Source organism: Bufo bufo, chromosome 4 (genome assembly GCF_905171765.1).
Source record: "Bufo bufo chromosome 4, aBufBuf1.1, whole genome shotgun sequence".
Taxonomy (NCBI): domain Eukaryota; kingdom Metazoa; phylum Chordata; class Amphibia; order Anura; family Bufonidae; genus Bufo; species Bufo bufo.
Genome location: NC_053392.1, coordinates 265,552,111 through 265,568,202, shown reverse-complemented (window position 1 = coordinate 265,568,202; position 16,092 = coordinate 265,552,111). Strand labels below are relative to the sequence as shown.

At 43.7% G+C, this 16,092-nt stretch overlaps 1 protein-coding gene and 1 long non-coding RNA gene across 2 annotated transcripts in view; both read right to left on the bottom strand.

The window, feature by feature from the left end:
• Window positions 1-16,092, bottom strand: part of LRRC1 (leucine rich repeat containing 1) — a 229,278-nt gene that overhangs the window by 149,678 nt on the left and 63,508 nt on the right.
• LOC120998084 lies at window positions 4,954-14,028 on the bottom strand. The gene is made up of 3 exons (XR_005778294.1): window positions 14,014-14,028; window positions 11,446-11,447; window positions 4,954-5,052 (listed from the first exon to the last, which is right to left on the bottom strand). It is a non-coding gene; the product is annotated as an uncharacterized LOC120998084 (long non-coding RNA).

Here is a 16,092-nt window from a genome sequence, read left to right as displayed (position 1 = left end):
CAGTTGAATACAGCGGTGGGGCACAGGAGCTGATAGTTCTCTGCCCCGCCACCAAGGTTCTTCTCAGCAGCGCAGTGGAGGAGTCTCTGCCTCCCCCCTGTGCTGCCGCCAATAAGGAGGGAGACGTTAGGAGTAGGGGAGGGGCTGTGGCCACTGCGCCACCAATGAAGATAACTGACCTGTTAATACAAATACAGGAGGCGGGTGCCGGAATCAAATAATCAAATAGCCGGCACCCGACCTCTATGACAGGGAGCTGCGATCAGCAGCAGTTAACCCTTCAGGTGCGACAACCGCCTCCTGTATTTGTATTAACAGGTCAGTTATCTTCATTGGTGGCGCAGTGCGCCCCCCCCCCAAATATAATAAACATATTAACATTGGTGGCGCAGTGCGCCCCCCCCCCCCCCCAACACCCTAGTATAATAAACATTGGTGGCGCAGTGCCAATGAGGGTTAAAAAATATATATATATATATATATATTAACTCACCTCCTCCAATTGATGGCGCAGCTGCCGGTCTCCTGCTCTTTTTTCAGGACCTGTGGTGACGTCACTGAGCTCATCACATGGTCCATTACCATGGTGATGGATCATGTGATGTACCATGTGATGAGCACAGTGATTTCACCACAGGTCCTTTGACAGGTCCTGAAGAAAGAACAGGAGACCAGCAGCTACGTGATCAATTGGAGGAGGGGAGTTCATTTTAAAAAAAAAATTTAACCCTCAATTGACCTTCTAAGCATTCTGTATTAAAGAATGCTATTATTTTCCCTTATAACCATGCTCCTGACCCATTCATTTCTATGGGGCTGTGCACACGAGCGGCGATTTTCACGCATCACTTGTGCGTTGCGTGAAAATCGCAGCATGCTCCTCTTTGTGCGTTTTTCACGTAACGCAGGCCCCATAGAAATGAATGGGGTTGCGTGAAAATCGCAAGCATCCGCAAGCAAGTGCGGATGCGGTGCGATTTTCACGCACGGTTGCTAGGAGACGATCGGGATGGGTACCCGATCATTATTATTTCCCCTTATAACATGGTTATAAGGGACAATAATAGCATTCTGAATACAGAATGCATAGTAAAATAGGGCTGGAGGGGTTAAAAAAAAAAAAAAAAAAAATTAAACTCACCTTTTTTACTGTGTGCAGGAAAAGGACCTGTGGAGAAGTCACTCCGGTCATCACATGGTCCGTCACATGATCTTTTACCATGGTAATGGATCATGTGATGACCGGAGTGACGACACCACAGGTCCCTTTCCTGCACACAGCAAAAAAGAAGACAGAAGAGATGCCGGGCTGCGCGAGCAAGTGGATTAAGGTTAAATTATTATTATTTTTTTAACCCCTCCAGCCCTATTGTACTATGCATTCTGTATTAAGAATGCTATTATTTTCCCTTATAACCATGTTATAAGGGAAAATAATACAATCTACAGAACACAGATCCCAAGCCCGAACTTCTGTGAAGAAGTTCGGGTTTGGGTACCAAACATGCGCGATTTTTCTCACGAGAGTGCAAAACGCATTACAATGTTTTGCAATCGCGCATTTTCCCGCAACGCACCCGCACCTTTTCCCGCAACGCCCGTGTGAAAGAGGCCTTAGAGAACATGGCTCCTCTATCAGCGAGTCCCATGTTCTTCTCAGCAGCACAGTGGAGAAGGAGGGAGGTTCATTTGTATTTAAGGGTTAATCATATAAGAAATCGTGGGGCTCCTATCGGTTACCATGGCAGCCAGGACACTGCTTTAGCCTTCCATGGCTGCCATGGTAAGCTCCCTGCTGCTGTGTGCACAAAGCACAGGCAGCAGGGACAGTGAAAAATATTATTCACCCTAATAGATCTCTATTAGGGTGAATAGGACAAGGGATTAAAAGATCCCAGGTTCTAGCCCCCTAAGGGGGCGAATAGTTAAACATTTAATAAAAATAAATTTAAAAAAATACCAAATATAAAAATTTTAAAATCACCCCCCTTCACCAATTTTACATATGAAAATATATAAACGATAAAAAATTTACATATTAGGTATCGCATCTGAAAAAGTCTGAACTATAAAAAAAAAACAAAAAAAAAAACTCATATGCGATGAACGCCGTAACAGAAACAAAATAGGATAGGACTGTTCTATTATGGGCCGGATGTTCCATAAAATGCGGAATGCACCCGGCTTTTTTGGCGTTTTATTTTTTTAGCGTGGTATCAAATGGAATAGAGTATCGCAATACTTTTTTTATGGTATCGAAATCGAATCATAATGTTGGTATCGTGACAACCCTAGAGGGGTGTACTCACTTTTATGAGATACTGTACATGGCTGCAGGAATTTATCATACTTGGACCTTTTCCATCTTTCACCTTTCTTACAAAATGTCAATGAAATAATCTCTCGCACAAAATTCAGCTCTTCCCATGGTTTGTTTTTATTTAAAGCAATGTAAATATCTGAAAGAAGCAGTTTTCCTGCGACTGTTTATTTCCACTGTTTAGCAGGTCATCTGAAGAGGAACAGTTGGCAGGCTGTGCTTATGCATGAGTGAGAAGGCTCTTTGCTTCACAGAATAATTGTGTTGTCCTGTACAAGTCACAAGTGTATGGAACGGAGCTTGAAAATGTTGCCAAGCAGTATTATTCCATTTGTCTTGAGCTTAGGCTGAATGAGAATCTGATCGGACTGTGCGCAGATCTGAGAATGAGCTCTAGCATAGGAAAAACACGCACTGCGGTATTACATCAGATTGGCTTATAATAAGATTGGTATTCACAATGCACATATGAAACCAAATTCAAGAAAACCGTAATATTCAGTAGTGCAAATATTTAACAGCAATCTGCTACCAAGACAGACCCCTTTCCATTTATAACATTTGGCTACAGAGAGGTCCACCATTACAGGACTGCGGCAAATCGCTTGTAATTACATACAGCTTTTACTGTGGTTTTTATGAAATTACAGTACAGAAAATTGTACATATTTGAACGTGGGTGTGCCATGGACTTATCTGGCGCAGTAAGGTAAAGGTCAGGATTAGTAGAAGAAATTACTACAACTGAAAATAGTTTCCATACATCTGGATGGGAATATTACTGCAGGATGCGCATGGATTTTTTGATGCAGAAAAACCGTAATTAGACTTACCAGTAATTCTGTTTCCTTGAGTCCACCATGACGGCTCTACTATGAGATTGACCCTTGACCTCTGTAGGGGCAGGAACACAGAGTTTAAAAGGCCACCACCCACTCACACCCTCAGTGCTTTCCAAATTACCAAGAACTTAGACAATATATACCTATATATATTTTTTTCTTTTTGAGTATTAATTCATACTCAACCCCTCCTTAAATCTCAGGGGGAGGGGGGGGGGGGTTTGGGCAGTCATGGTGGACTCAAGGAAACAGAATTACCGGTAAGTCTAATTACGGGTTTTCCATTTCGTCCACCATGACGGCTCTACTATGAGAGCTACCAGATTACTAAATAGGGTGGGCAACTGCTTGCAGAACCTTCTGACCGAAGGCCAAGTCCGCAGAAGCCGAAACATTAATGCGGTAATGTTTGATAAAAGTATTTATACTCGACCAGGTGGGCGCTCTACAAATTTTGTCTAGGGAAACTCCCCCTTTCTCTGCCCACGAAGAAGCCATAGCTCTTGTAGAGTGAGCTTTTATATTTGTGGGGCTGTTTAGACCCGACTTCTGATAGCAACAAATAATAGTAGATCTGATCCATCTTCCAATGGTGGCTTTGGATGCCTTTTTCCCCTTGTTTGGACCTGCGTAATTGGACAAAAAGATTATCATCCTTCCTAAATTCCTTTGTTGAATCTAGGTACTGTATGATAGTATCCCGAACATCCAGGAGCTGGAACTGATCTTGTGATGGACAATCTTTGGGAAAGGATGGAAGAATAATCTCCTGATCTCTGTGAAAGTCCGACACCACTTTCGGCAGGAAACCCGGATCCAGGCGTAAAACTATTCTGTCTGGAAAGATAGAGAGGTATGGTTCCCGGCAGGACAGTGCCTGGATTTCGCCCAGTCGTCTGGCTGAAGTTATGGCCACTAGGAAAGCCGCTTTTAATGATAAGTGTTTGAGCAAGATTTCCTGAATAGGAGAAAATGGTGAACTTGTAAGACTTCTCAGGACCAAGTTTAGGTCCCATTGAGGCGTCCTAGGGGTTAGGGATGGCCTTAACCTGGAGGCAGCTCTTATAAACCTCCTTATCCACCTATGACTGACTAGGTTCGTATCATAGCAAGCCCCCAAGGCCGAGACCTGTACTTTTTAGAGTACTCGGTCTGAGGCCTAGATCTAAACCTTGTTGGAGAAAATCTAGTACTTTCTCAATATTTGGGGAAGAGTTTACCGGAGGGCTCGGGCCCAGCCAACTACAGTATTTCTTCCATATTTTAAGATATATCACAGAGGTGATTCTTTCCTGCTAGATTTAAGGGCATTTATAACCTTCTCTGATAGCCCCCTGCTTTTTAGGACCTCGCGTTCAGGATCCAGGCTGATCATTTGAACAGACCTGGATTCTGGTGAAGAATTGGACCCTGAGAAATAATGTTCTCCTGTGGGGGGATTCTCCAGGGTTTCTTCCAGAGCTAGCTTTTAGTACTGGGAACCAATTTCTTTTTGTCCAGTATGGGACAACCAGAATTACTGTGACTGGGTCCAACCTTATTTTCTGAAGCACTCTGGGTATTAACGGCCAAGGGGGAAAGGCGTAGGCTAGATCCCAAGTCCACCTGATTGAGAATGTATCTGTTGCCCAAGGGTTGTCCCTTGGGTTCAGGGAGCAGAAAGGATGGACCTTTGCGTTTTTTTCTTGACGCAAACAGGTCTATCTGGGGGAGCCCCCCCATCTCCTGGTGATCTGATGGAATACGTCTGAGTTTCGGGCCCATTCTCCCGGATCTATGGTCATCCTGCTGAGGAACTCCGCCTGTATGTTTTCTGTACCCTTTAAATGGATAGCTGTGATGGAGAGAACATTCTTTTTCGGCCCAGGAGAATATTTTTTCCGCCAGTTCCTTTAAGCTTGTTGATCTTGTGCCCCCTTGATGTTTTAGATATGCGACAGCTGTTACATTGTCCGAAAAGATTTTTAGGTGTTTTCCGGAGACCTTGTGTTGTGACACCTTCAGCACCTCCCAGATCGCCCTCAGTTCTCTGTGGTTTGATGATCTTTTTGTCATGGTGCCTGACCAAGTGCCCTGGTAATTTAGCGAGCCTATTTTTGCTCCCCATCCTGTACCGCTTGCATCAGTGTTTATTTGTATCTCTGGATTTTTTATCCAGGGTATCCTTTTTAGCAGGTTTCTCTTTCGTCCACCAGTTTAAATCTGATCTTACGTGATTTGGAATGGAGATTCTTTTTTCTAGAGAGCACTGTCTCTTGTCCCAATTTCCCAGGATCCACGACTGGACAACCCTGGTGTGAGCCTGGGACCAAGATACTGCTGTTATACAGGAAGTCATCATACCCAGGAGGCTCATGGAACTGCGAATGGAGCACTGAGATCGACTTTGGAATTTTTTTGTTTTGTCCCCAAAGGATGTTATTTTCTCCTGAGGGAGGGATGTAACCTGGGAGACTGAATCCAGGATCACTCCCAGAAATTTCATTTTGGTTGAAGGGATTATACATGATTTTTTTAGCTTTATTACCCAACCTAGGTCTGAAAATCTGCGCATCAGATCTTTGGTAATGCTGGCTGTTTCCAGCTCCGAGGGTCCTAGGACCAGAAAATCGTCCAAGTATGGGAATATTTTTATTCCTTCTGCTCTCAGGGGGGATATCATTTCTACTACGAGCTTCGCGAATACCCTTGGGGCAGATGAGATTCCAAAAGGGTAACACGGTGAACTGGAAGTGTTTTACCTCTCCTAAACTGTCCACTAGGGCGAGTCAGAGGAATTTTTGAGATGACTTGTTTATGGGGACGTGATAGTACGCATCCTTTAAGTCTATGGCCATCATGAAGTCTCCTGCTTTGATCAAGGGAATGATGGATGTTATGGATTCCATCTTGAACTTTCTGTATGTGACCGCTTTGTTTAGTCCCTTTAACCTCCTCAGGACCGCCGTACGCAGGATTGCGTCTTTGCGGCGGTCCTGTTGTTCTGGGTGGACGCGCCGGTGCGTCCTCTCGCGAGACGCGAGATTTCCTGTGAACGCGCGCACACAGGCGCGCGCGTTCACAGGATCGGAAGGTAAGCGAGTGGATCTCCAGCCTGCCAGCGGCGATCGTTCGCTGGCAGGCTGGAGATGTGATTTTTTTAACCCCTAACAGGTATATTAGACGCTGTTTTGATAACAGCGTCTAATATACCTGCTACCTGGTCCTCTGGTGGTCCCCTTTGTTTGGATCGACCACCAGAGGACACAGGTAGCTCAGTAATATGTTGCACCAAGCACCACTACACTACACCCCCCCCCCCCCCCCCGTCACTTATTAACCCCTTATTAGCCCTTGATCACCCCTGATCACCCCATATAGACTCCCTGATCACCCCCCTGTCATTGATTACCCCCCTGTCATTGATCACCCCCCTGTAAAGCTCCATTCAGATGTCCGCATGATTTTTACGGATCCACTGATAGACTGATCGGATCCGTAAAAATCATACGGACGTCTGAATGGAGCCTTACAGGGGAGTGATCAATGACTGTGGTGATCACCCCCCTGTCATTGATTACCCCCCTGTCATTGATCACCCCCCTGTAAAGCTCCATTCAGATGTCCGCATGATTTTTACGGATCCACTGATAGACTGATCGGATCCGTAAAAATCATACGGACGTCTGAATGCAGCCTTACAGGGGGGTGATCAATGACAGTTGGGTGATCACCCCATATAGACTCCCTGATCACCCCCCTGTCATTGATCACCCCCCTGTCATTGATTCCCCCCCCCCCCCTGTAAGGCTGCATTCAGTCTTTTTTTTGGCCCAAGTTAGCAGAATTTTTTTTTTTTCTTACAAAGTCTCATATTCCACTAACTTGTGACAAATAATAAAATCTCACATGAACTCACCATACCCCTCACCGAATCCAAATGCGTAAAATTTTTTAGACATTTATATTCCAGACTTCTTCTCACGCTTTAGGGCCCCTAGAATGCCAGGGCAGTATAAATACCCCACATGTGACCCCATTTCGGAAAGAAGACACCCCCAGGTATTCCGTGAGGGGCATATTGAGTCCATGAAAGATTGAAATTTTTGTCCCAAGTTAGCGGAACGGGAGACTTTGTGAGAAAAAAATAAAAAATATCAATTTCCGCTAACTTGTGCCAAAAAAAAAAAATTTCTATGAACTCGCCATGCCCCTCATTGAATACCTTGGGGTGTCTTCTTTCCAAAATGGGGTCACATGTGGGGTATTTATACTGCCCTGGCATTCTAGGGGCCCCAAAGCGTGAGAAGAAGTCTGGTATCCAAATGTCTAAAAATGCCCTCCTAAAAGGAATTTGGGCCCCTTTGCGCATCTAGGCTGCAAAAAAGTGTCACACATCTGGTATCGCCGTACTCAGGAGAAGTTGGGCAATGTGTTTTGGGGTGTCATTTTACATATACCCATGCTGGGTGAGATAAATATCTTGGTCAAATGCCAACTTTGTATAAAAAAATGGAAAAAGTTGTCTTTTGCCAAGATATTTCTCTCACCCAGCATGGGTATATGTAAAAGACACCCCAAAACACATTCCCCAACGTCTCCTGAATACGGCGATACCAGATGTGTGACACTTTTTTGCAGCCTAGGTGGGCAAAGGGGCCCACATTCCAAAGAGCATCTTTCGGATTTCACTGGTCATTTACCTACTTACCACACATTAGGGCCCCTGGAAAATGCCAGGGCAGTATAACTACCCCACAAGTGACCCCATTTTGGAAAGAAGACACCCCAAGGTATTCCGTGAGGGGCATGGCGAGTTCCTAGAATTTTTTATTTTTTGTCACAAGTTAGTGGAAAATGATGATTTTTTTTTTCATACAAAGTCTCATATTCCACTAACTTGTGACAAAAAATAAAAACTTCCATGAACTCACTATGCCCATCAGCGAATACCTTGGGGTCTCTTCTTTCCAAAATGGGGTCACTTGTGGGGTAGTTATACTGCCCTGGCATTCTAGGGGCCCAAATGTGTGGTAAGGAGTTTGAAATCAAATTCTGTAAAAAATGACCTGTGAAATCCGAAAGGTGCTGTTTGGAATATGGGCCCCTTTGCCCACCTAGGCTGCAAAAAAGTGTCACACATCTGGTATCTCTGTATTCAGGAGAAGTTGAGGAATGTGTTTTGGGGTGTCTTTTTACATATACCCATGCTGGGTGAGATAAATATCTTGGTCAAATGCCAACTTTGTATAAAAAAAAATGGGAAAAGTTGTATTTTGCCAAGATATTTCTCTCACCCAGCATGGGTATATGTAAAATGACACCCCAAAACACATTCCCCACCTTCTCCTGAGTACAGAGATACCAGATGTGTGACACTTTTTTGCAGCCTAGGTGGGCAAAGGGGCCCATATTCCAAAGAGCACCTTTCGGATTTCACTGGTCATTTTTTACAGAATTTGATTTCAAACTCCTTACCACACATTTGGGCCCCTAGAATGCCAGGGCAGTATAACTACCCCACAAGTGACCCCATTTTGGAAAGAAGAGACCCCAAGGTATTTCGTGATGGGCATAGTGAGTTCATGGAAGTTTTTATTTTTTGTCACAAGTTAGTGGAATATGAGACTTTGTAAGAAAAAAAAAAAAAAATCATCATTTTCCGCTAACTTGTGACAAAAAATAAAAAGTTCTATGAACTCATTATGCCCATCAGCGAATACCTTAGGGTGTGTACTTTCCGAAATGAGGTCATTTGTGGGGTGTTTGTACTGTCTGGCCATTGTAGAACCTCAGGAAACATGACAGGTGCTCAGAAAGTCAGAGCTGCTTCAAAAAGCGGAAATTCACATTTTTGTACCATAGTTTGTAAACGCTATAACTTTTACCCAAACCATTTTTTTTTTTTACCCAAACCATTTTTTTTTTTTATCAAAGACATGTAGAACAATAAATTTAGAGCAAAATTTATATATGGATGTCGTTTTTTTTTTGCAAAATTTTACAACTGAAAGTGAAAAATGTCATTTTTTTTGCAAAAAAAATCGTTAAATTTCGATTAATAACAAAAAAAGTAAAAATGTCAGCAGCAATGAAATACCACCAAATGAAAGCTCTATTAGTGAGAAGAAAAGGAGGTAAAATTCATTTGGGTGGTAAGTTGCATGACCGAGCAATAAACGGTGAAAGTAGTGTAGGTCAGAAGTGTAAAAAGTGGCCTGGTCTTTCAGGGTGTTTAAGCACTGGGGGCTGAGGTGGTTAAATTTATAATGGTGCGGAAGGTACCATCTGGTTTTTGCACCAGAAATAAACTGGAATAGTAACCCCTTCCTCTTTCCATACTTGGGACTTCGGTCACTACCCCTGAGTCTTTAAGCTGAAGGACCCCTTGCCAGATTTTTCCTATAATTTTTGGGCTGTGTGAAGTTATTCAGAATTTTTTTTGAAGGGGCTGAGGAAAATTCTATCCGGTAGCCATCCCGTATGATGTTTAAAGCCCACTGAGTTTTGGTGATGGATTCCCACCGGGACAGAAAATTCCCCAGTCTTCCCCCCACTCTGGCGTCATTGTTTATCTGAATGCTTATTCTGGGGGTTAAGAAGGAACACTCTGCCTTTTCCCCCTTTTTGGTAACTCCACCTACCCCCCTTCCCTTTGCCCCTATAGGGTCTAGTCTGGGAATTGAAGGAACGAAAGGGCTTCTTTTTAGTTTCTTCCGGAAACCCCTTCTTTTTATCTGCAGCCTTTTCCAGGATGGAGTCTAATACTGGTCCAAAGACATATTCCCCAGAAAAAGCTATAGAGTATAGCTTGGCCTTTGTGGATGAAAGCCTGGGGAGGGGATAGAGCATCAATGTCCTTCTAGCAGAATTGGTGAGGGCCGCATCCTTAGCGGCGAACCTCACCGACTCCGCCGATGCATCCGCCAAAAAGGTTGTGGCATATCTGAGGAGTGGGATAGAGTTTAATATGTCCTCTGTAGGGGTTTTGTTTTTGATGTGTTCTTCTAACTCGTTAAGCCAAAAACACATAGATCTAGCAACCGACGTCGCTGCTATGTTGGTTTTAACCCCAAACATAGATGCCTCCCAGGATTTTTTTTAGGAGAGAGTCGGCCTTCCTTTCCATTAGGTCCTGTAGCTGTGAAGAGTCCTCAAATGGGAGGGAAGTCTTTTTAACTACTTTTGCTACCTGGATGTCAATTTTGGGAGTTTCGTTAAATAGTTTGACGTCCGCTGGGTCGAATAACAGCCTATTTCTGAATTCTCTGGATACCCCAAGTCTTCTCTTGGGGTCGGTCCATTCATCCAGTATCATGTCTTTTAGGTTCTCATTCATTCAACTGGCTCCGAGTCCCCCAAACATTTCATCCAGGACGGATCTTGGTTTTTTCACCTCCTCAATCCCCAAGGTTGCTCTAACAGCTCCCAATAGCTCCTCCATATCCTCGGAAGAAAAAAAGTATTTTTTACTATCTTCCATGATTTCACCATCTGATAGAGCGTCAAGATCAACATTCTGTCTAGAGGTGGAGGCCTCCTCGTCCATATCCTCTGAAACAGAGGAGGATGGGACCGACAATCTAGGTTTTTTCGCCGGAGGTGTAGGCGGGATTGATCTGAGGGAGGCCAGAGAAGACTTAATTTCATTTTGAATAAGTGATTTGACCTCTGAAAATGGATGGTTGCTCCTCTTTTATTAGATCATTTATGCAACCTTGGCAGAGCTTTTTTTTTTATAATTCTCAGGAAGCCCCTTGCTACAAGTTGCACATCTCTGAACTTTAGTTCTTGTTCTGGGCTCTTTAACTCCCTATAAAGGCCGAGTTCACATCAGCGTTCAGCCTTTCCGTTCTCCTGCTCAGTTATAGGAGCAGGAGAACGGAAAGGACGGATTCGGCTCATAACTGAGCCGAACGGAGCCTACAGACCCCATAGACTATAATGAGGTCCATTAGGTTTCCGCTCAGAAGATGATTTTGGAGCGGAGACAAAAGTCCTGCGTGCACAACTTTTGTCTCCGCTCCAAAATCATCTTCTGAGCGGAAACCTAACGGACCCCATTATAGTCTATGGGGGTCTATGCGGTCCATAGGCTCAGTTATGTGCCGACTCTGTCCTTTCCGTTCTCCTGCTCCTATAACGGAGCAGGAGAACGGAAAGGCTGAACGCTGATGTGAACTAAGCCTAAGAGAGGAGCAGCCAGGTATCAATAGACAAGATAATCAAACAAGTCAAGAAAAAATGATACATCATTTGTCTTTTCCCCACAGGGGAACTCACTGTTGGAGTAGCCGAGGGGACTTCTGATTCCATCTGGGCTGGAGAGGAGTCAGGGGCTTCAGGGGCAGACATCTGTGTGTGTATGCTCCAGGAGGAAGACCAGTATGTGCCACTGCTTGTTTGAAACTGCCGCCTCAAATAGTCAGCACGGCGTCTGACGTCATCACAGTGCGCTCCGATCCAAGCTCCGCCCCTTCCGCCTCCTGCCGGCCGAGAGCAGAGTGTAATGCTGAGGCTTCCTACAGGAGTCGGCGTGCAGCATGCTTCTGCTTTCGTGCGGTCAGCTTCCTCAATGTAGGGAAGGGGGACCGACGCTGTGGGAGAGATACAGGCTCCTGCAGACAGGAACGAGATCGGCTCCACATGTATCCTCTGCCCAGCTTTGGACTGGACCGCAGGAGGGCAGAGGAAGAGGATGCAAATCCTCAGGTATTTTTTAAAATAATAAATGTTCTTCACCTCCATCAGGAGGGGTATCTGAGTTGACCGCGTAGGGACAGGAAACACTGAGGGTGTGAGTGGGTGGTGGCCTTTTAAACTCTGTGTTCCTGCCCCTACAGAGGTCAAGGGTCAATTTCATAGTAGAGCCGTCATGGTGGACGAAATGGAAAATGCACTTTGCAAATCATCTTGAAATTATTTTGTACAGTCACTCAGAATTGAGAAAGCTCGTTGGAAGAACGAGTGAAACGTTTTCAAGAAATCTACAGCAAGTCCAGTTGCCTTGATTTATTCTTTACAGATATACCATGACCTGGATAAATGAGAACCTTCACAGACATCTTGAAATTATGTTTTCAGCCTTCTAACCTCCTCTGGTCTTAAATGGGTATAGTCATTGCAACAAATTTGGAATAAATCAAAAGCACAAGCAAAGATAAGAAACTTAATGATATATGTTATTAGGCAGGCATACAGAGATCATGCTGCTGCCATTAAAAAGGAGTCCGTCAGCAGGTTTGACCATGCTAAAACTGTTGACAGCACTAGGTAGGGGCTGGGGATAGAAGTACAAATATACCATTTGTGGAGAGATTTTATTATAATGAGTAGCGTGATTATTAAGTTTCATTCTGCCAGATTCTGCCTCTTAAGCCCCATTCTGATGGCATCTTTTGACAATGTAAATCGGGTGTGGATTCTGTGCCAGAAACACAGAATCTGCCTCCCAAGAATTCAGCCGATCAAAGATCCTTGTAGTGTCCCACTTTTGCCTACATAAGATACTGGGGCACATTTACAAAGACCAGTCTTTGTTTCCCCTTGTGCTGCCTAATTTATGACGAGGTGTGCACCTAATCATAAATTTGGCTAATCGTCCAGCAGCCACGTGCCTGGTGGAAAAAGTAAGTCAGCCCCAGGCTGGTGTCGTTTTTAGCCAACATGTACACCTGGAAATGTTAGTCAATTTGCCAGGGTTGGAGTCCTGGCACTACCCCTGACACACCACCAAACCGCCCAACTTTTGAAAACTTAACATAGTTGCACGGCTAGTCAAAAAGGGACTATTTTAGACGTAAATATAGGTCACAAGTCCCTTGATAAATAGCTCCCACCATTTTCAAAGGGTAGAAAGAAAAGTTTTATAGGCAAGTCCAGCATAATCAGGTTCATGGCTAGAACCTGCCATGGACCGGAGCGTTTGTACCTGGCCTTATCTGGATCAGAGCAGGGCAAGGGAGAGCATCGGAGCATAAAACTCAGGGCTGCCTGGAGCCGGACAACCCATTTAATGCAAGGCACTTACTACTGTATTGTTATTATCCATATTGCCTACTTTGCTGGCTTCATTCATTTTTCCATCACATTATACACTGCTCGTTTCCATGCAATCCATCAGTGGTGGTCATGCTTGCACACTATAGAAAAAGCACCAACCTATGTGAGGTCCCGCGGTCTCGGCCACCAGACAGGCCGGCCCTTTTTCCTATAGTGTGCAAGCATGATCACCACTGCTGGATTGCAGGGTGGTTGTAACCATGTAAATGAGCAGTGTATAATGTAATGAAAAAATGTATCCAGCCAGCAAAGGAGGCAATATTGATAACAACAATATATTAGTAAGTGCCTTCCATTAACTTCCTCTACATGATAAATGCCACTTGCTGAAGTGACAACCCCTTTAATGGATTTTATGTGAACGAGCAGAGAAAATCTTTTGTTAGTAACCAAAATTGCACTTATTCATATCAATTCTGCAGGCAGAAGGATTGCTCAAGCAGCCCATACCCATGAAGACCCTGAAGGACAGCATCCAAAGGAGCCCCAGTAACAAGGGAAAGCAGCCTTGTTGCTCTGCTATACCAGAGACACCTAGACGGATCCAATAGAGGAGGCGGCATAGTGATAAAATGCGTCTGTTCCTGCAAGACTGTACCTGAATGGTGCGTGGTTGTTTTAAAAAAAAATAATCATTGCTTTGCCAGAATTACAAAAAGTGCTGAAAAATAATACCGGTACATAAACCAAATCACAAAAACCCAACACGTAAAAGACTTTTTACACTGAAAGATGTAAGGTCACATCTGCTCTGGATCCTCCGCTTGAGGCCTCTGTCGCAGATTCCGTGCAGGGAGGAGTTTTCACTACTTAAAGGGAACCTGTCATGTGGATATTTGATTATAATCTAACTAATTATATACAATCATTAACTACTAAAAAGTGCCTTAGATGTATTCACTTACTGGTGTGACAGATGGTTACCTCATAATATACACACAAAGATGCCGCATGCTAATGAGCTGATTTGAGTCCAGCGTGATGTCATCAAGTCCAGCGTATATTTAATTCAGAGCTATAGCCACTCCCCTGCCCACCTGCTGCTGAGTCATATGGAAAATAACTGTCAATCAGCAGCAGGTGGGCGGGGAGAGTCAGGAGCTCAAATATTCATGACTCATCATTATCAGCTGGAGCTTTTCAATACAAGATGTTGGCAGATTGACTGGGCCAATTAAAGAAAGTGACCCAGCATTTTGCTAGGAGAATCAGTCACTTATTTATGTTGCCCTTAGTTAGGACACCATAAAACTGGTGACAGGTTCCCTTTAAATTCCAGACTCCCGATCGAAAATTTTACAGAAACCATTATAGACAATGAGGGTTATTTACAAAGACTGGCTTTCCCCCCTGCGTTGCCAGAGTATTAGTCTAATTTATGACGAAGAACGCACCTCATAGTAAATTAGACGCACTTCAGTAAGGGATTGGAGTAGTTTTTACTGTTCTCTTACACTTCATTTTAGGCATGACAATAAATTTGCTGGGGCAGAGGGGTCCCGGCCCGACCCCCGCTACTTGCAATCGGTGAGGAAGACTTTAAAATGCCTATGTTACAAAATATTGTTGCACAGGTGTTTAAAAAGTCGCACAAAATGGGTCTTGATACTATTTTTATGCCAAAACCTGGTATAAAAAGGTTTGTAAATGACCCCCAATGGGTTCTCTTTGTTAGTATTTTGCTACGTGCAGAATGCGTCACTTTTCGTTATTTTCCTTGTTCTGTTCCTAGGACACAGCAGAGCAACAGGAGGCAATAGCGGTGATGGGAGTGCTGCTTTAACAGATACATAAGAAATTATAAAACTGTTTCCTCGTGTGCATTATGAAGGATGCTCTGCAATCAGTTACACTTGATATTTCAAATATTTCATGGGTTTTACGTGAACTTAGTTGCCAAGGTAACAAGAGATAAAGAATCTCCAGTTTTGCACAGCAGATGCTTATGTATCAGCAGGAGAACTGGAGGAGCTCTCCCATCGAGTGCACCTTTGGAGCTCTCATGAAGTATTTCATCAGTTTGTTTTGCTTTCTACAGAAAGTCTAAAAAAACATGACATATACATGTGCCAACAAGAACAATAAGTATCACATAAACAGACTGTTAGCCTTTCCAGAGAATTTCACCAACCGCTTTGCCCGAGCTGAGGAAGGTGGAGGGGGTAGGAAGGCTGCTTTAGCTGCCCTCATCTCTGGACTCGTAGCAGAGAGCATAGTCTGGTTTGAAAGTTAGCATTCCAAGTTTTCTTCAGCAACAAAACATTCACAAACTGCAGCTAAATATTTTACCGTAATTTTTATGGGAAAAATAAAATAAAACAAAAATATTGCAAAAAAATAAATAAATGAATAAAATGACAGCAAACTCACAACAGCACAGGTGAATACAGTCTAAAAAGCTGGACCCACCATGATTAGCTGATGGCACATCCCCTGTGAGATTGATGAAGGGTATATGGTCAAAGATACATAGAGAATCATTTATGGGCCTGAAATATGCCTATATTAGGCCCAACGTGCACTGTAAATGTACGGCACAAGTCGGCACATCTGCATTTTGCTGTACAGTTTTGAGATCCATGACAGGATCTCAAAACCACAGCAAACGCTTTAGTTTTCTCCCTATTCATTTTAAATGGGGACAAAACTGAACAAACCCCATCCGTATGCACTCCGTTCCCTTTCGATGCACACGGTTTTTTACGTGCGTCATGGAAAACTGAGCCAAACAGATCTGGCATGAAACACAAAGTAAGACAATAGTGCCAAATCAATTTTTTCAGACAAAAAAAAAAAACGGATCTGGTGCCCCCTGACTTACAATAGTTTTAGTGCTGTCTTGTTCATTTTGGGGATAATACAACCGGATCCGGTCTGAACGAAACAGAA